The following is a 17,909-nucleotide window of genomic DNA, read 5'->3' on the forward strand; positions in this document are numbered from 1 at the left end:
TAAAAGTTTATTTCCAAACCTTCTCAATTCATTATATGTTGGTAAGTTGAGGCTATTGTGCAAGCAGGAAATAAAATGAATCCTCATATACAGTAAATAAACAATAGAAAAAATGGTTTAAGTATTGCTGTAGGCAATTAAATGCCTTTTATTGCAGTAATATAATATAAAAATGCCACAACATAAAAAGCCCCCACCCAAAAAAAAAATCCCATTGTGAATGTGTAAAAAGGCAAATGACAACATTGTCAGTCAACCAAACGCCATACACTCCAGCACGCTTCCTGTGCAATATCACATGCACAGTTTTACTTTATTACAAGATAGAAATGGAAAATTGTTTTCTTATAAAAATGTATAACTGCCAGCCAGTTTACCTTAAAATGCCAGTTACTACACCAACCCTCTCTAAGAAGCAGGCTGTATGCAGTTAAATGCTCCATAGTGCAGATTTGAGGGAGGATTAAACTTTGTGAGGGTTTTGCAACAATAGGATTCTAGATGGAGGGTGGATGAAGACTTGGAGATTTTAGTGGATTACCTATTCAAGTGTGCGTTATTTGAAAATTGTTCAACTTCTCCCTTAATAGCTCTAAACTTCAAAAAGTGGATCAAGTCTTTGGAATGAAGCTTTTTCTGGATGCACCCTTCCTTTGAATAAAATATTTAAAATTGTAAAAAGAAAATGCATTAGAAATATTGATTAAACGGGTAGTAGAGGCAAACGAATATTCCTAAAAAGTTCCCTCTCCCTCCTGCTACCGAACCTTTATACCAGGGGTCTTCAAACTATGGTCCTCCAGTTGTTCAGAAACCACAATTCCCATCATGCCTAGTCATGGCTGTGAATGTCAGAGTTTTACAATGCCTCATGGGATGTGTAGTTCTGCAACAGCTGGAGCGGAGTAGTTTGAGGATCCCTGCTTTATACCCTGTATAAAAAAGATGAGAGATCTGATCTCACAGCCGTCCCTGCCCCCCTGCTCAGCTCGGAGCTTAGTAAGGAGGAGGGTGTTCTGCATTCTCTGTGTTGTGTAATCATTGTACATGCAGAGAAAGGGATATGAGCTGTCTGCTGACAGCTCTTGTTCCTTACTCTGCTGTATTCCCTCTGTTATTCAGGTGTAGATCTTGCGCCCTTTTGCTATTTTTCTGAAATAGAATTTAGTGCAGGTGGCGCACATAGACCTGAAACAGATTTATCTGCTCTGTTAGTATGGGGCAAGCCACTTCTGTCTCCTATAATATTATAATTGCACAAGAAGCTTAGTTAATTCCTTGGCTTGCGTGGAATAGTGAATGGACCAGTTGACGTGAATCTAGGATTTTTTTATTTTTAATCAGATGTTGCCAACCTCTTGCCTTTCCTGCATAGCTTCTGCAAAAATAGGCGAAAGCATCAACAGTAACACATTGAACTTAAATCAGATATGCATATGTACTTTAAGGATAGAATTAATTCGAAGATGTCATAGTTTAGCCATGAAAATATCTTGATACTGAGGTTTGCTATTCTTTATTGCTTTGCTGACCCAGCTACTGTGAGTGAGAAGCTGTTCTACTGGCTTCCAGTTATTGCTAGGTGACCAGGAGCTGTTGGTAACAGTGCAATGGAGCATGCTTCATGGATCAAGAGGTATGCACCCACCTCTGTGTTACCCCATTAGTGCATACAGCCACCGGGAAGGGGTTAGTGACTCAAACCTAAAGTAAAGTAAATGTAAACCCAATCTGGTGAATCTGCTATGAAAGTCTTGTGCAGGTACTTCTTGCTATGGGCAAATCTTTGTCACTGCCTTCAAATTGCTCCCCCTGCCTTGGACCCCTGTCACATGTGCCTTTGTGGAGACCATAAATAGCTATTTTGACACATGCTTGCTTGTTTTCCTGTTGTCTCCACCAGGTAGTTAGTCTAAACAGTGACCTGCAGCACTTTATGCACTTGCTGCTGGAGCAGCCCAGCCCCAAATCCTGCACCTTCAGACACCAGACCAGCCACAAATCTTGCACCTTCAGACCTCAGCCAAGACCCAAATCCTGCACCTTCAGACCTCAGCCAAGACCCAAATCCTGCACCTTCAGACCTCAGCCAAGACCCAAATTCTGCACCTTCAGACCTCAGTCAAGACCCAATTCCTGCACCTTCAGACCTCAGCCAAGACCCAATTCCTGCACCTTCAGACCTCAGCCAAGACCCAATCTCTGCACCTTCAGACCTCAGCCCATCCCCAAATCCTGCACCTTCAGACCTCAACCCATCCCCAAATCCTGCACCTTCAGATCTCAGCCCATCCCCAAATCCAGCATCTTCAGATCTCAGCCCATCCCCAAATCCAGCACCTTCAGATCTCAGCCCAATCCCAAATCCTGCACCTTCAGACATCAGCCCAGCCCCAAATCCTGCACCTTCAGACACCAGCCCAACCCCAAATCCTGCACCTTCAGACACCATCCAAGACCCAATTCCTGCACCTTCAGACCTCAGCCAAGACCCAATTCCTGCACCTTCAGACCTCAGCCAAGACCCAATTCCTGCACCTTTAGACCTCAGCCAAGACCCAATTCCTGCACCTTTAGACCTCAGCCAAGGCCCAATTCCTGCACCTTCAGACCTCAGCCAAGACCCAATTCCTGCTCCTTTAGACCTCAGCCAAGGCCCAATTCCTGCACCTTCAGACCTCAGCCAATACCCAATTCCTTCACCTTCAGACCTCAGCCAAGACCCAATTCCTGCACCTCCAGACCTCAGCCCATCCCTAAATCCTGCACCTTCAGACCTCAGCCCAGACCCCATTCTGAACTGAAGATAAGAAAAACCTTCAGCCTTTACCACCAATTTAATAGATGTAAACCCAAATTGGATGACATTTAAACAAATAAACATATGCAGTCACAGTTTATCGGCTCTGTATAGAGCTTCAAACTTTAGTAAGGTTGGCGGGAATGATGCAATTAGAACCTAGAGGGGCATTAACAGGGAAATATTGTATTCTTAAACAACCCCCTTCCTTTGGGGGATTTGAAACACCCCAGTCTCTGATTTAGTGCATTCTGGTATGGATTGATAGCCCAGACCCAAATCCTGCACTTTCAAACATCAGCCCAACCACAAATCCTGCATCTTCAGACCTCAGCCCAGCCCCAATTCCTGCACCTTCAGACCAGCCCCAATTCCTGCACCTTCAGGCCTCAGCCCAGCCCCAATTCTGCACTTTCAGAGCACACCCTCCTGCATGCATGCTGGAGCTAAGGGCAGATGAATTCCAGGAAGTAAATGCTACATTAATCATCTGCCCTTACTCAAAATGGCCACGGTCAGAAATGCTAGGGGGTGTTTTTTTTAAGTGATTTCTCAACAAAATAAAGCATAGAGACATGAATAGACGGGAGTTTGTTTTGTATATTAAAAATGAATTAAATAATATTTTTGGCTTGTGGTGCTCACATGCAGTGAAGATCCGCTTTAAGATCAGCCCCAAATCCTGCACCTTCAGACCTCAGCAGATCCCCAAATCCTGCACCTTCAGACCTTAGCCCAGCCACAAATCCTGCACCTTCACTTCTCAGCCCAGACCTAATTCTGTACTGAAGATAAGAAAAACCTTTCAGCCTTTACAACCAATTTAATAGAAGTAAACCTAAACCTGATAAATGTAGGCAATCACAGTTTATCAGCTCTGTATACAGCTGCAATCTTTAGTAAGGTTGCTGGGAATGATGCAATTAGAACCTAGAGGGGCATTAGCAGGGAAATACTGTATTCCTTAGACAACCCCCTTCTCTTGGGGAATTTGAAACACCTGAGTCTCTGATTTAGTGCATTCAGATATGGATTGATATGTATGCAAAATCCTTCTACCTTCGCACCTCAGCCCAGCGTCAAATTCTGAACCTTCACACCTCAGCCCAGCTGCAAATCCTGCATCTTCTGACCCCAGCCCAGCCACAATTCCTGAACCTTCACACCTCAGCCCAGCCAAAACGCCTGCACCTTTTGACCCCAGCCCCAACTCCTGCACCTTCTGACCTCAGCCCAGTCACAATTCCTGTACGTTCTGACCTTAGCCCAGCCAAAACTCCTGCACCTTCTGACCCCAGCCCAGCCCCAACTCCTGCACCTTCTGACCTCAGCCCAGTCACAATTCCTGTACCTTCTGACCTTAGCCCAGCCAAAACTCCTGCACCTTTTGACCCCAGCCCAGCCCCAACTCCTGCACCTTCTGACCTCAGCCCAGTCACAATTCCTGTACCTTCTGACCTTAGCCCAGCCAAAACTCCTGCACCTTCTGACCCCAGCCCAGCCCCAACTCCTGCACCTTCTGACCTCAGCCCAGTCACAATTCCTGTACCTTCTGACCTTAGCCCAGCCAAAACTCCTGCACCTTCTGACCCCAGCCCAGCCCCAACTCCTGCACCTTCTGACCTCAGCCCAGTCACAATTCCTGTACCTTCTGACCTTAGCCCAGCCAAAACTCCTGCATCTTCTGACCCCAGCCCAGCCCCAACTCCTGCACCTTCTGACCTCAGCCCAGTCACAATTCCTGTACCTTCTGACCTTAGCCCAGCCAAAACTCCTGCATCTTCTGACCCTAGCCCAGCCCCAACTCCTGCACCTTTTGACCTCAGCCCAGTCACAATTCCTGTACCTTCTGACCTTAGCCCAGCCAAAACTCCTGCACCTTCTGACCCCAGCCCAGCCCCAACTCCTGCACCTTCTGACCTCAGCCCAGTCACAATTCCTGTACCTTCTGACCTTAGCCCAGCAAAAACTCCTGCACCTTCTGACCCCAGCCCCAACTCCTGCACCTTCTGACCTCAGCCCAGTCACAATTCCTGTACCTTCTGACCTTAGCCCAGCCAAAACTCCTGCATCTTCTGACCCCAGCCCAGCCCCAACTCCTGCACCTTCCGACCTCGGCCCAGTCACAATTCCTGTACCTTCTGACCTTAGCCCAGCCAAAACTCCTGCACCTTCTGACCCCAGCCCAGCCCCAACTCCTGTACCTTCTGACCTCAGCCCAGTCACAATTCCTGTACCTTTAGACCTTAACCCCGCCAAAACTCCTGCACCTGCTGACCCCAGCCCAGCCCCAACTCCTGCACCTTCTGACCTCAGCCCAGTCACAATTCCTGTACCTTCTGACCTTAGCCCAGCCAAAACTCCTGCACCTTCTGACCCCAGCCCAGCCCCAACTCCTGCACCTTCTGACCTCAGCCCAGTCACAATTCCTGTACCTTCTGACCTTAGCCCAGCCAAAACTCCTGCATCTTCTGACCCCAGCCCAGCCCCAACTCCTGCACCTTCTGACCTCAGCCCAGTCACAATTCCTGTACCTTCTGACCTTAGCCCAGCCAAAACTCCTGCACCTTCTGACCCCAGCCCAGCCCCAACTCCTGCACCTTCTGACCTCAGCCCAGTCACAATTTCTGTACCTTCTGACCTTAGCCCAGCAAAAACTCCTGCACCTTCTGACCCCAGCCCCAACTCCTGCACCTTCTGACCTCAGCCCAGTCACAATTCCTGTACCTTCTGACCTTAGCCCAGCCAAAACTCCTGCACCATCTGACCCCAGCCCAGCCCCAACTCCTGCACCTTCTGACCTCAGCCCAGTCACAATTCCTGTACCTTCTGACCTTAGCCCAGCAAAAACTCCTGCACCTTCTGACCCCAGCCCCAACTCCTGCACCTTCTGACCTCAGCCCAGTCACAATTCCTGTACCTTCTGACCTTAGCCCAGCCAAAACTCCTGCATCTTCTGACCCCAGCCCAGCCCCAACTCCTGCACCTTCCGACCTCGGCCCAGTCACAATTCCTGTACCTTTTGACCTTAGCCCAGCCAAAACTCCTGCACCTTCTGACCCCAGCCCAGCCCCAACTCCTGTACCTTCTGACCTCAGCCCAGTCACAATTCCTGTACCTTTTGACCTTAACCCCGCCAAAACTCCTGCACCTGCTGACCCCAGCCCAGCCCCAACTCCTGCACCTTCTGACCTCAGCCCAGTCACAATTCCTGTACCTTCTGACCTTAGCCCAGCCAAAACTCCTGCACCTTCTGACCCCAGCCCAGCCCCAACTCCTGCACCTTCTGACCTCAGCCCAGTCACAATTCCTGTACCTTCTGACCTTAGCCCAGCCAAAACTCCTGCATCTTCTGACCCCAGCCCAGCCCCAACTCCTGCACCTTCTGACCTCAGCCCAGTCACAATTCCTGTACCTTCTGACCTTAGCCCAGCCAAAACTCCTGCACCTTCTGACCCCAGCCCAGCCCCAACTCCTGCACCTTCTGACCTCAGCCCAGTCACAATTCCTGTACCTTCTGACCTTAGCCCAGCCAAAACTCCTGCACCTTCTGACCCCAGCCCAGCCCCAACTCCTGCACCTTCTGACCTTAGCCCAGTCACAATTCCTGTACCTTCTGACCTTAGCCCAGCCAAAACTCCTGCATCTTCTGACCCCAGCCCAGCCCCAACTCCTGCACCTTCTGACCTCAGCCCAGTCACAATTCCTGTACCTTCTGACCTTAGCCCAGCCAAAACTCCTGCATCTTCTGACCCCAGCCCAACTCCTGCCCCTTCCGACCTCGGCCCAGTCACAATTCCTGTACCTTCTGACCTTAGCCCAGCCAAAACTCCTGCACCTTCTGACCCCAGCCCAGCCCCAACTCCTGCACCTTCTGACCTCAGCCCAGTCACAATTCCTGTACCTTCTGACCTTAGCCCAGCCAAAACTCCTGCACCTTCTGACCCCAGCCCAGCCCCAACTCCTGCACCTTCTGACCTCAGCCCAGTCACAATTCCTGTACCTTCTGACCTTAGCCCAGCCAAAACTCCTGCACCTTCTGACCCCAGCCCAGCCCCAACTCCTGCACCTTCTGACCTCAGCCCAGTCACAATTCCTGTACCTTCTGACCTTAGCCCAGCCAAAACTCCTGCATCTTCTGACCCCAGCCCAGGGCCAACTCCTGCACCTTCCGACCTCGGCCCAGTCACAATTCCTGTACCTTCTGACCTTAGCCCAGCCAAAACTCCTGCACCTTCTGACCCCAGCCCAGCCCCAACTCCTGTACCTTCTGACCTCAGCCCAGTCACAATTCCTGTACCTTCTGACCTTAGCCCAGCCAAAACTCCTGCACCTGCTGACCCCAGCCCAGCCCCAACTCCTGCACCTTCTGACCTCAGCCCAGTCTCAATTCCTGTACCTTCTGACCTTAGCCCAGACAAAATTCCTGTACCTTCTGACCTTAGCCCAGCCAAAACTCCTGCACCTTCTGACCCCAGCCCAGCCCCAACTCCTGCACCTTCTGACCTCAGCCCAGTCACAATTCCTGCACCTTCTGACCCCAGCCCAGCCAAAACTCCTGCACCTTCTGACCCCAGCCCAGCCCCAACTCCTGCACCTTCTGACCTCAGCCCAGTCACGATTCCTGTACCTTCTGACCTTAGCCCAGCCAAAACTCCTGCATCTTCTGACCCCAGCCCAGCCCCAACTCCTGCACCTTCTGACCTCAGCCCAGTCACAATTCCTGTACCTTCTGACCTTAGCCCAGCCAAAACTCCTGCACCTTCTGACCCCAGCCCAGCCCCAACTCCTGCACCTTCTGACCTCAGCCCAGTCACAATTCCTGTACCTTCTGACCTTAGCCCAGCCAAAACTCCTGCATCTTCTGACCCCAGCCCAGGGCCAACTCCTGCACCTTCCGACCTCGGCCCAGTCACAATTCCTGTACCTTCTGACCTTAGCCCAGCCAAAACTCCTGCACCTTCTGACCCCAGCCCAGCCCCAACTCCTGTACCTTCTGACCTCAGCCCAGTCACAATTCCTGTACCTTCTGACCTTAGCCCAGCCAAAACTCCTGCACCTTCTGACCCCAGCCCAGCCCCAACTCCTGCACCTTCTGACCTCAGCCCAGTCACAATTCCTGTACCTTCTGACCTTAGCCCAGACAAAACTCCTGCACCTTCTGACCCCAGCCCAGCCAAAACTCCTGCACCTTCTGACCCCAGCCCAGCCCCAACTCCTGCACCTTCTGACCTCAGCCCAGTCACGATTCCTGTACCTTCTGACCTTAGCCCAGCCAAAACTCCTGCACCTTCTGACCCCAGCCCAGCCCCAACTCCTGCACCTTCTGACCTCAGCCCAGTCACAATTCCTGTACCCTCTGACCTTAGCCCAGCCAAAACTCCTGCACCTTCTGACCCCAGCCCAGCCCCAACTCCTGTACCTTCTGACCTCAGCCCAGCCACATATTCTGTACCTTCTGACCTCAGCCCAGCCACATATCCTGTACCTTCCCACCTCAGCCCAGCCACAAATTCTGTACCTTCTGACCTCAGCCCAGCCACAATACCTCCAACTTCAGACCAGTCCCAATTCCTTCACCTTCAGACCTCAGCCTAGATCCAATTCTGAACTGAAGAAAAGAAAAACCTTCAGCCTTTACAACCACTTTAAAAGAGGTAAACCCAAACTGGATTACATTTAATCAAATAAATGTATGCAGTCTGTTTATCAGCTCTGTATAGAGCTGCAAACTTTAGTAAGGTTGGTGAGGATGATGCAACTGGAACCTAGAGGGGCATTAGCAGAGAAATAATGGATTCCCTAATTAGAGAACCCCTTCCCTTGGGGAATTTGAACACCTGTGTCTCTGATTTAGTGCTTTCTGGTATGGATTGACATGTATAAAAATGCTCTTTTATCATAATTGATCATCTTCGAGGAAAAAAAAAAAAAAGATACTATCTCCTGAAACTACATTTTGCATACACAAAGCCAAATAAAATAACTCAGATATTTTATTTTTACATTATTAATACATCAATGGGATTAGTCCGTTGTCTGCTCAGGGAATGCTCGTTGTGGTGTACACATTCCAGAGAACTCTATAAGGAATACACCTGTCTGCATCCATAAGGTCTGTTCAAGAGCAACTCCCCCAAGCCCTACCTAAAATTAGCAGCATAACATTGTCATTTAGAAAAAACAATATATGCTTAGCAAAAATTAAATGGATAGGTGTTCTTAAAAATGCTTGTATCCATTGTCTTAACCACTTAAGCCCCGGAGGATTTTCCTGCTCAAAGACCAGGCCCTATTTTGCGATTCGGTACTGCATGATTTTAACAGACAATTGCGCGGTCGTGCGGCGCTGTACCCAAATGAAATTGATGTCCTTTTTTTCCCACAAATAGAGCTTTCTTTTGGTGGTATTTGATCACCTGTGCGATTTTTACTTTTTGCGCTATAAACAAAAAAATAGCGACAATTTTAAAAAAAATAACAATATTTTTCACATTTTTTAATATGAAATTCCCCCCCCCAAAAAAATGTAAAAATTCAAATTTTTTAACATTTTAGACCAATTTGTTTTCTGCTACATATTTTTGTTAAAAAAAAAATCGCAATAAGCGTATTTTGATTGGTTTGTACAAAAGTCATTGCGTTTACTAACTACAGGGAATGATTTATGTCATTTTTATTGTTTTTTTTTTTTACTAGTAATGGCAGGGATCTGCGATTTTGTTTGCGGGACTGCGACATTGCGGCGGACAGATCGGACCCCTGACTGACATTTCTGACACTTTTGGGGGTACCAGTAACATTACTACAGTAATCAGTGCTATAAATATGCACTGTTACTGTAAAAATTACACTGGCAGGGAAGGGGTTAACTTTATTAGTGATCAGTGGGTTAAATGTATCCATAGGGGCGTGATTCTAACTGTGGGGGGCGTGGCTAGTGATGTAACCACAGAGACATATGATCCTACATAGCAGGATCGTATGATCTCTGCAGTTACATCAGGGAGAATGACAGGCGGCTTTGTTTACATCAGTCGTCTGCCTTTCCCCCTCTCCAGCGGTAGATGGCGAGTGACCGGCGGACATCGGAGCCACCGGTCACTCGCGTGGGGATGTTAGTGAACGAACGGGGGCGGAAGAGAACGGATGCAGCCATCACATCTAGGAATCGGTAAGCTGGAATATAATAAATGTTTACATTTGGGTTTAATACTGCTTAAAAAACAAAAAAAAAAGTAATCTATTGGAGTTTACCAATCATTAGATATGGGGGCTGCTTTCGTTTTCTGTTTTTTTTTTTTGGGCTTTTGTCCCTCTTTTTTACCTGGTGAGATGCCCAGTAAAGCCTCGTACACACACAACGATTGTTGGCCGACCGATCGGCCGTCTTTTGTCCAGTGTTGTTGTGTTGGTTGAAATGTGCTCTAGACTGCACACAAATTTTTTCGGCCAAAAACAACCAACTTCAGAAGTGATGTCATGTGATGGTTTACTTTCCGTGTGTTTTTTCTTCTCTGAGCATGCCCAGTCTTGCTCATCTGATTTTTGTCTGCCGAAATCTGTACTGACTGACGAACAATCGGCCAACAAAACTTTTATAGCATGCACACCAGATTTTTTTCGGCCGAAAAGTCGCAGTCGGTTGTCGGAAGCATCATACTAACAAGCCGACAATCGGGCGATCGGACGTTGGCCGAAAATTCACGGCCAACAATCGTTGCGTGTGTACGAGGCTTTAGGCTAGTTTTTTTCACACTAATGCATTATTTTTTTTTTTTTTTAACATGGGTTCCTATGGAACAGGTTCACATTAATGCATTTTTGTGCCTTTGCCTTTTTGGAAAGGGTCAGGGACTTTTTTTTCTCCGCAAAATGCAGCGTTTTGCATTCACTGCGTATAGCTGGTTGCTAAGGAAGCCGGCCGCCGCGTCCTTAACAACCGATGAGCCATCAGCTGTAGTATTGATATGATAGGGTACATATAAATGGATTATTTTGTACAGATTCTTTTGTGTATTCATATATGGACAGTACTTTTCCTATAATTAATTATATATGGGCAGTACTTTTGATATGGTATGACATGAGGTGATTATTATGTGCGCACACACGGTCCTCCTGACATGTTTATATTTGAATGCTGGCTCTGTATATGATTAGTGTTCACGTAACAGGAGGTCTGATATCCGATACCAGGCCATCTCCTTCTCAATCGCCAGGGTAGAGGGGGTCAGCAGACCCCACCACATCACCAAGAGAAGCACAGACTGCTCCCACCCACAGGCCGCTCTTCTCCACCACAACTTAACCCTCTCCACCCCCAGCTGTCACTGCCATGCCTCCCCAAGCACACCTCAGTGGAACCGCTGAAGCCATGCCCCTTCCTAATGCCTCGTACACATGCAACGATTATCGGCCGACCGATCGGCCGACTTTTGTCCAGTGTTGTTGTGTTGGTTGAAATGTGCTCTAGACTGCACACAAATTTTCTCGGCCAACAAAAATCTACTTCAGAAGTGATGTCATGTGATGGTTTACTTTCCGTGTGTTTTTTCATCTGTGAGCATGCCCAGTCTTGCTCATCAGATTTTTGTCTGCCGAAATCTGTACTGACTGACGGAAAATCGGCCGTTGTGGTGACGGCCAACAAACATTTTATAGCCTGCACACCAGATTTTATTCGGCCGAAAAGTCGGAGTCGGTTGTCGAAAGCATCATACTAACAAGCCGAAAATCGGCCGATCGGACGTTGGCCGAAAATTCACGGCCAACTATCGATGCGTGTGTACGAGGCATAAGACCTCTTTTCAGTCACAACACACACTTCAGCTCATGCTGCGCGAAGCCCTGCCCACTGTGATGCTGGGCCGTCCCCATTGGCTATGCCGCTGGAAGGTTAGGATGCGCCCTCCCTTCCTTTGTGGGTGCTGGAGTACCTGGAGTCACGAGGGAAGATGAGGACACACATTTTCTTGGGCCGGGCTCAAGGGGCAGCTGCTTCAGGCCCCACAACAAATCCGGGGCAGCTGCCCCTTTTGCCTCACGTTAAAGGCAGCCCTGGCTGGCACCACTCTGAAGACCACTAGCCGGGAGGTGGAGTGCAGTTGGTGACCCTCCATGTGGGACAGGAGCCAGCACTACAGAGGAGGCATCAGCTTATGTATGCTCCCTATTACAGCTCCAACTTTAGATGTAGTACCTCTACATTGAACTCTGATGCTCTGGAATGTCGGGTGAGCAAGCCCACACAGCAATCTACCAGTCACCTGTCCATGATTTACTGGTTGCTAACCACCATTGCCAGAGATGTATAGTAACTAAGTAGAACTACTTCACTACTGTACTTAAGTACCGAAAGGCGGTATCTGTACTTTCCTAGAGTAGAATTTTTTTCTCCTACTTCCACTTCACTACATTTTTTCTATGATTTCAATACTTCTACTCCAATATTTATTTATTTTTGTGCTGCATAGTTACTCGTTACTATTATAAAAATACAAAAATGAGGTTGAAGGATTGTAAGTGGTGCATGAAAGTCAGCCAGCCCCCAGTCTGATGTACTCACCCTCCAGTCTGTCACCAACCAAATATAACCTGTCTCTTGGTACAAAGAACAGGGGTTTAGTTGACACACATTTGCAAACGCATGTGAAAGCTGCAGAGCCACTTCACGGCACCCTGTTATATCTGCAGTCCTACACTCTTAATTTAGTGTCCTCACACTGGAGGCACATGGCCGCTAATGGGTGGATGGGGAACAGGTGAGAGGGAGACAGCCCAACCTCCCCCAACCCATCCCCATGCACGACTGGCTGTTGTCTCAAAGACTCAAATAATTAGGTTTATAACCATGGTGCAAACTGGAAAAGACCAGCTGAAAAGCATTACACCTCCATCCCCTTGGTGGATGCAGCATATAGATAGGAAGGGATTTTATGTATGGGGCATGGCCTGTAAAGCTCACTGCCTTTGAAATCCCTAATTTCCTTTTGGGACTTTATGTGAGACAAGCAGGTCATGCTATTGGTCTCCATCCCTGTATACGGAAAACACTAAGGTCAAATCAAGACTGCATCCACCAAAAACGCACGAAAATCGCACGGTGGGACTTTATATATGCACCTCTTACAATCCTTCAACCTCATTTTTGTGTTGTGTTTTGTTATAGGGATGGAGATGCCGGGCAATACCAGCTTGGGTCTCATATAAAGTCCCACCTAGTCCAATACTATTATAAAAATTACCACTGCCAGAACAGTAGATGGCAGGTTTCATGAAGCTCAAAACATGTGTATTATCAGTGCATACGGAAATAAATGCTACTCAGTAGCGGAACTATCAGGGTCGCAGCGGTCGCGTTTGCGACCGGGCCCTGGAGTTCCGCTACCTGAGGGGGGGCCCGCCAGCCCCTGTTTTCTTACAGCGGCCGCGGCGTGAGGGGGCCGTCCGTCCGCCTGATGACTGTTTGCTAGTGGTGGCTCAGTGAGTGAGAAACTAGGCTGGATGCCGCCTTCCCCGATCGTTGTGCGGGGGGAGGGGGGGGCCGGAGAGGAGAGGTACAGGCATGTCGTGTGCAGTCAGTGTAAAGCAATCTACGAGTACCTGCATTCTGTGAATCCTGCTGCTGTGCTGCCTGCACCGCCCTCAGCCCTGCCGATCCTCCAATCCAAGAGATGGCTGATGCAGTGAGGCAGCAGGGGTGGACAGTCACTGAAAGTCAGCTGACCAGCTGACACCAATAGAGTGCAGGGGGAGGAGGAGTTCTCCCCTCTGCCAGACGAGTGTGAAGGAATCAATGCTGTGTCTGCCTGAGCCTGAGTGACTGACTGCTAATAGTAAGTGAACTTCAACTTGCCTTCACAAACTCCACCCTTGCTGGCTTACTGGCTTGCTGCCTCTTAATGATCCCATCCCATGCCTGGCACAGAACAGATCTCATCCTCTACAACAGAGCTTTTGGGGGTGTAGGGATGAGATCTGCGGTAGTGGGGGGATGGGATCAGTAAGACAGAGGTAGTGGTGGCACCACATCCCACCCCTCCTCCACCCCCCCACCATTGCCCCCACTGATCCCTCTCTACCATCAACCCATCACCACTGCCATTGATCCCACCCCCTCCAATCCATCACCCCCTCTCATCACCGCCATTGATCCCACCCCAATATCCACCCACCCCCCTCACCATCGCCGCCACTAATCTCACCCCCCCTTCACCACCATCACCACCTCTGATCCCACACCCCTCCCCACCACCGCCGCCCCTGATCCCACACCCCTCAACACCACCGCCGCCCCTGATCCCACACCCCGCACCACCGCCGCCTCTGATCCCACACCCCTCCCCACCACCGCCTCTGATCCCACACCCCTCCCCACCACCATTACCGCCCCCGATCCCACACCCCTCCCCACCACCATTACCGCCCCCGATCCCACACCCCTCCCCACCACCATTACCGTCCCCGATCCCACACCCCTCCCCACCACCATTACCGTCCCCGATCCCACACCCCTCCCCACCACCATTACCGTCCCCGATCCCACACCCCTCCCCACCACCATTACCGTCCCCGATCCCACACCCCTCCCCACCACCATTACCGTCCCCGATCCCACACCCCTCCCCACCACCATTACCGCCCCCGATCCCACACCCCTCACCACCACCATTACTGCCCCCGATCCCACACCCCTCACCACCACCATTACCGCCCCCGATCCCACACCACCACCATTACCGCCCCCGATCCCACACCCCTCCCCACCACCATTACCGCCCCTGATCCCACACCCCTCACCACCACCATTACAGCCCCTGATCCCACACCCCTCCCCACCACCATTACCGCCCCCGATCCCACACCCCTCCCCACCACCATTACCGCCCCCGATCCCACACCCCTCCCCACCATTACCGTCCCCGATCCCACACCCCTCCCCACCACCATTACCGCCCCCGATCCCACACCCCACCCCACCACCATTACCGCCCCCGATCCCACACCCCTCACCACCACCATTACCGCCCCTGATCCCACACCCCTCACCACCATTACCGCCCCTGATCCCACACCCCTCCCCACCACCATTACCGCCCCCGATCCCACACCCCTCCCCACCACCATTACCGCCCCCGATCCCACACCCCTCCCCACCACCATTACCGCCCCTGATCCCACACCCCTCCCCACCATTACCGTCCCCGAACCCACACCCCTCCCCACCACCATTACCGCCCCTGATCCCACACCCCTCACCACCACCATTACCGCCCCTGATCCCACACCCCTCACCACCATTACCGTCCCCGATCCCACACCCCTCCCCACCACTATTACCGCCCCTGATCCCACACCCCTCACCACCATTACTGCCCCTGATCCCACACCCCTCCCCACCACCATTACCTCCCCTGATCCCACACCCCTCACCAGAAACCAAAAACATAAATGTTTTACTTTGTTATATTGCAAAAAAATAAAAATAAAATAGGGTCAAAAACATGCTTTTTCGGGGGGGGGGGGGGGGGGGGGGGGCCTTCATGATTTCTTGCACCGGGGCCCTGAGAAATCTAGTTACGCCTCTGATGCTACTGTATGTATAAATAAAAGCTGCATTTGAAATAATAAAAAACAATATGATGTTCAAACTTTTGACTTCTTTCTTTAATAACTACATAACACAGTACTTGTACTTTTACTTTCAGTACTTGAGTAGCAATTTTTTTTCAAAACTAATGGTACTTTTACTTTCAGTACTTGAGTATTGCAAGTAGTTTTTTAAAAATGTTGCTACTCAAGTACAAAAAATGTTGAATACTTTAGTACTTCTACTCAAGTCACTTTTTGATCGAGCACTTTCACTCAAGTCACTTTTTGATCGAGCACTTGTACTTTTACTCAAGTATGGGTTTTGAGTACTTTATACAACTCTGACCGTTGTAAGCATTGTGACTTTAGAACCACTTTATATTTGTCTTAATCTGCCTGCATAAATTATGCAAGATATACGGCCTTTCATATGCCATTGGCATTTACAGGAGTATGGCTGCATACTCCCATTCACTTGCATTGACCACTGTATGTGGCACCTTTATCTCCCTGGGTTTGGGAAATCACCAGCAATTTTACAGTCAGCCCCTGTTCACATTAATGGCTGCTTTGAAATTGTGCAACTTCATCTGAAATTGCACGATTTCAAAACCCCATCTCAGTGTGACTTCAGGTGCGCCTTTGAAGACATTTGTGCTGCTTCATGGACAGATGTCTATTCAAGTCACACCCAAAATCGCCAAAAGTAGTGCATATACTACTTTTTCAAATCGGTGCGACGCCAACTTTGCAATTTGATTTGAACAGTGTGATTGCCGGTGTCCTGTTGAAAAATGCCTCCCTCCCTCGCATGCGCAGTTTGTCGGATACATTATCTGACTAGAGCCAGAGCGCGGAGGGAATAGAATCTAATGTCAGATTCTGCCTCACTCTCTGTACTATTTGCGCATGCGCGGGATGGAACGGATTATTCTTATTTGAGATTCTTATTGACAAATGGCGGGAATATTGTCTGATTACAGAACACAGTCACACAGCTCTTATCTGGACACATTAAATGGGCACTCTGACCGGAATAATAAAGGGGCACTCTGACCGGAATAATAAAGGGGAACTATGACCGGGAAACATAAAGGGGCACTCTGACGGGGATACTGGATGTAAAGGAGGACTCTGACAGGGACACTGGATGTAAAGGAGGACTCTGACAGGGACACTGGATGTAAAGGAGGACTCTGACAGGGACATACTGGATGTAAAGGAGGACTCTGACAGGGACATACTGGATGTAAAGGAGGACTCTGACAGGGACATACTGGATGTAAAGGAGGGCTCTGACAGGGACATACTGGATGTAAAGGAGGACTCTGATGGGGACACACTGGTTGAAAAGGGGCACTCTGATGGGGACACTGATGTATAATAGGACTCTGACAGGGACACACTGGATGTAAAGGAGGACTCTGACAGGGACATACTGGATGTAAAGGAGGACTCTGACAGGGACATACTGGATGTAAAGGAGGACTCTGACAGGGACATACTGGATGTAAAGGAGGACTCTGATGGGGACACACTGGTTGAAAAGGGGCACTCTGATGGGGACACTGATGTATAATAGGACTCTGACAGGGACACACTGGATGTAAAGGAGGACTCTGACAGGGACATACTGGATGTAAAGGAGGACTCTTGACAGGAACATACTGGATGTAAAGGAGGACTCTTGACAGGGACATACTGGATGTAAAGGAGGACTCTGATGGGGACACACTGGTTGAAAAGGGGCACTCTGATGGGGACACTGATGTATAATAGGACTCTGAAAGGGACACACTGGATGTAAAGGAGGGACTCTGACAGGGACACGCTGGATGTAAAGGAGGGACTCTGACAGGGACACACTGGATGTAAAAGGAGGACTCTGACGGGCACACAGACACAGGCTGCATGATGAGGGATACACTGATGTTGCACAGATGAGGCACAAATGAGCAAAGAAGAGGCCTGCATGGGCATGAATGAGGCACAGATGGGCATGAATGAGGTGGGGGTGGTGCCAATCGATGTGTACAGCGTGCAAGGAGAGAGCTGAACCGGACATGCAGCGGTCTGTTAACAAATGATCGCTCCATCATTTGATGGAGTGATCACATGGTAAATGGCCCCTGTCATTGGCCCTTTAACACAATCCGTGGGAAGCGCGATTCTGGGAGGACGTCCCTGTACGCCCTCTCAGAATAAGCCAACCACGCTGTAGCCATCATTAGGCTATGCCCCGGTCGGCAAGTGGTACATCCCCATAGTCTTAGCTATCCAATAGTACCCATGAAGCGGGGCTTTGCATTACCTATGTTCTGCAATACTTGGCCAAACTCGATCACCATGCCAGTCCCTGTGAAAATTAGGCATTGCCCCCAAAAAATTTGTATGGCTACTGGAGGCCCTCTAGGATAAGTTTGCCAAGTATGGTGCCCTGAACCTCTGTGATTTGGGCCCTACATTTATATTAGCTTGGCCTGCTTTGTTAATCTATGGCAGGGTCTTAGTCTGG

This window comes from Pelophylax lessonae (assembly GCF_965119305.1).
Source record: "Pelophylax lessonae genome assembly, chromosome: 4".
NCBI lineage: Eukaryota > Metazoa > Chordata > Amphibia > Anura > Ranidae > Pelophylax > Pelophylax lessonae.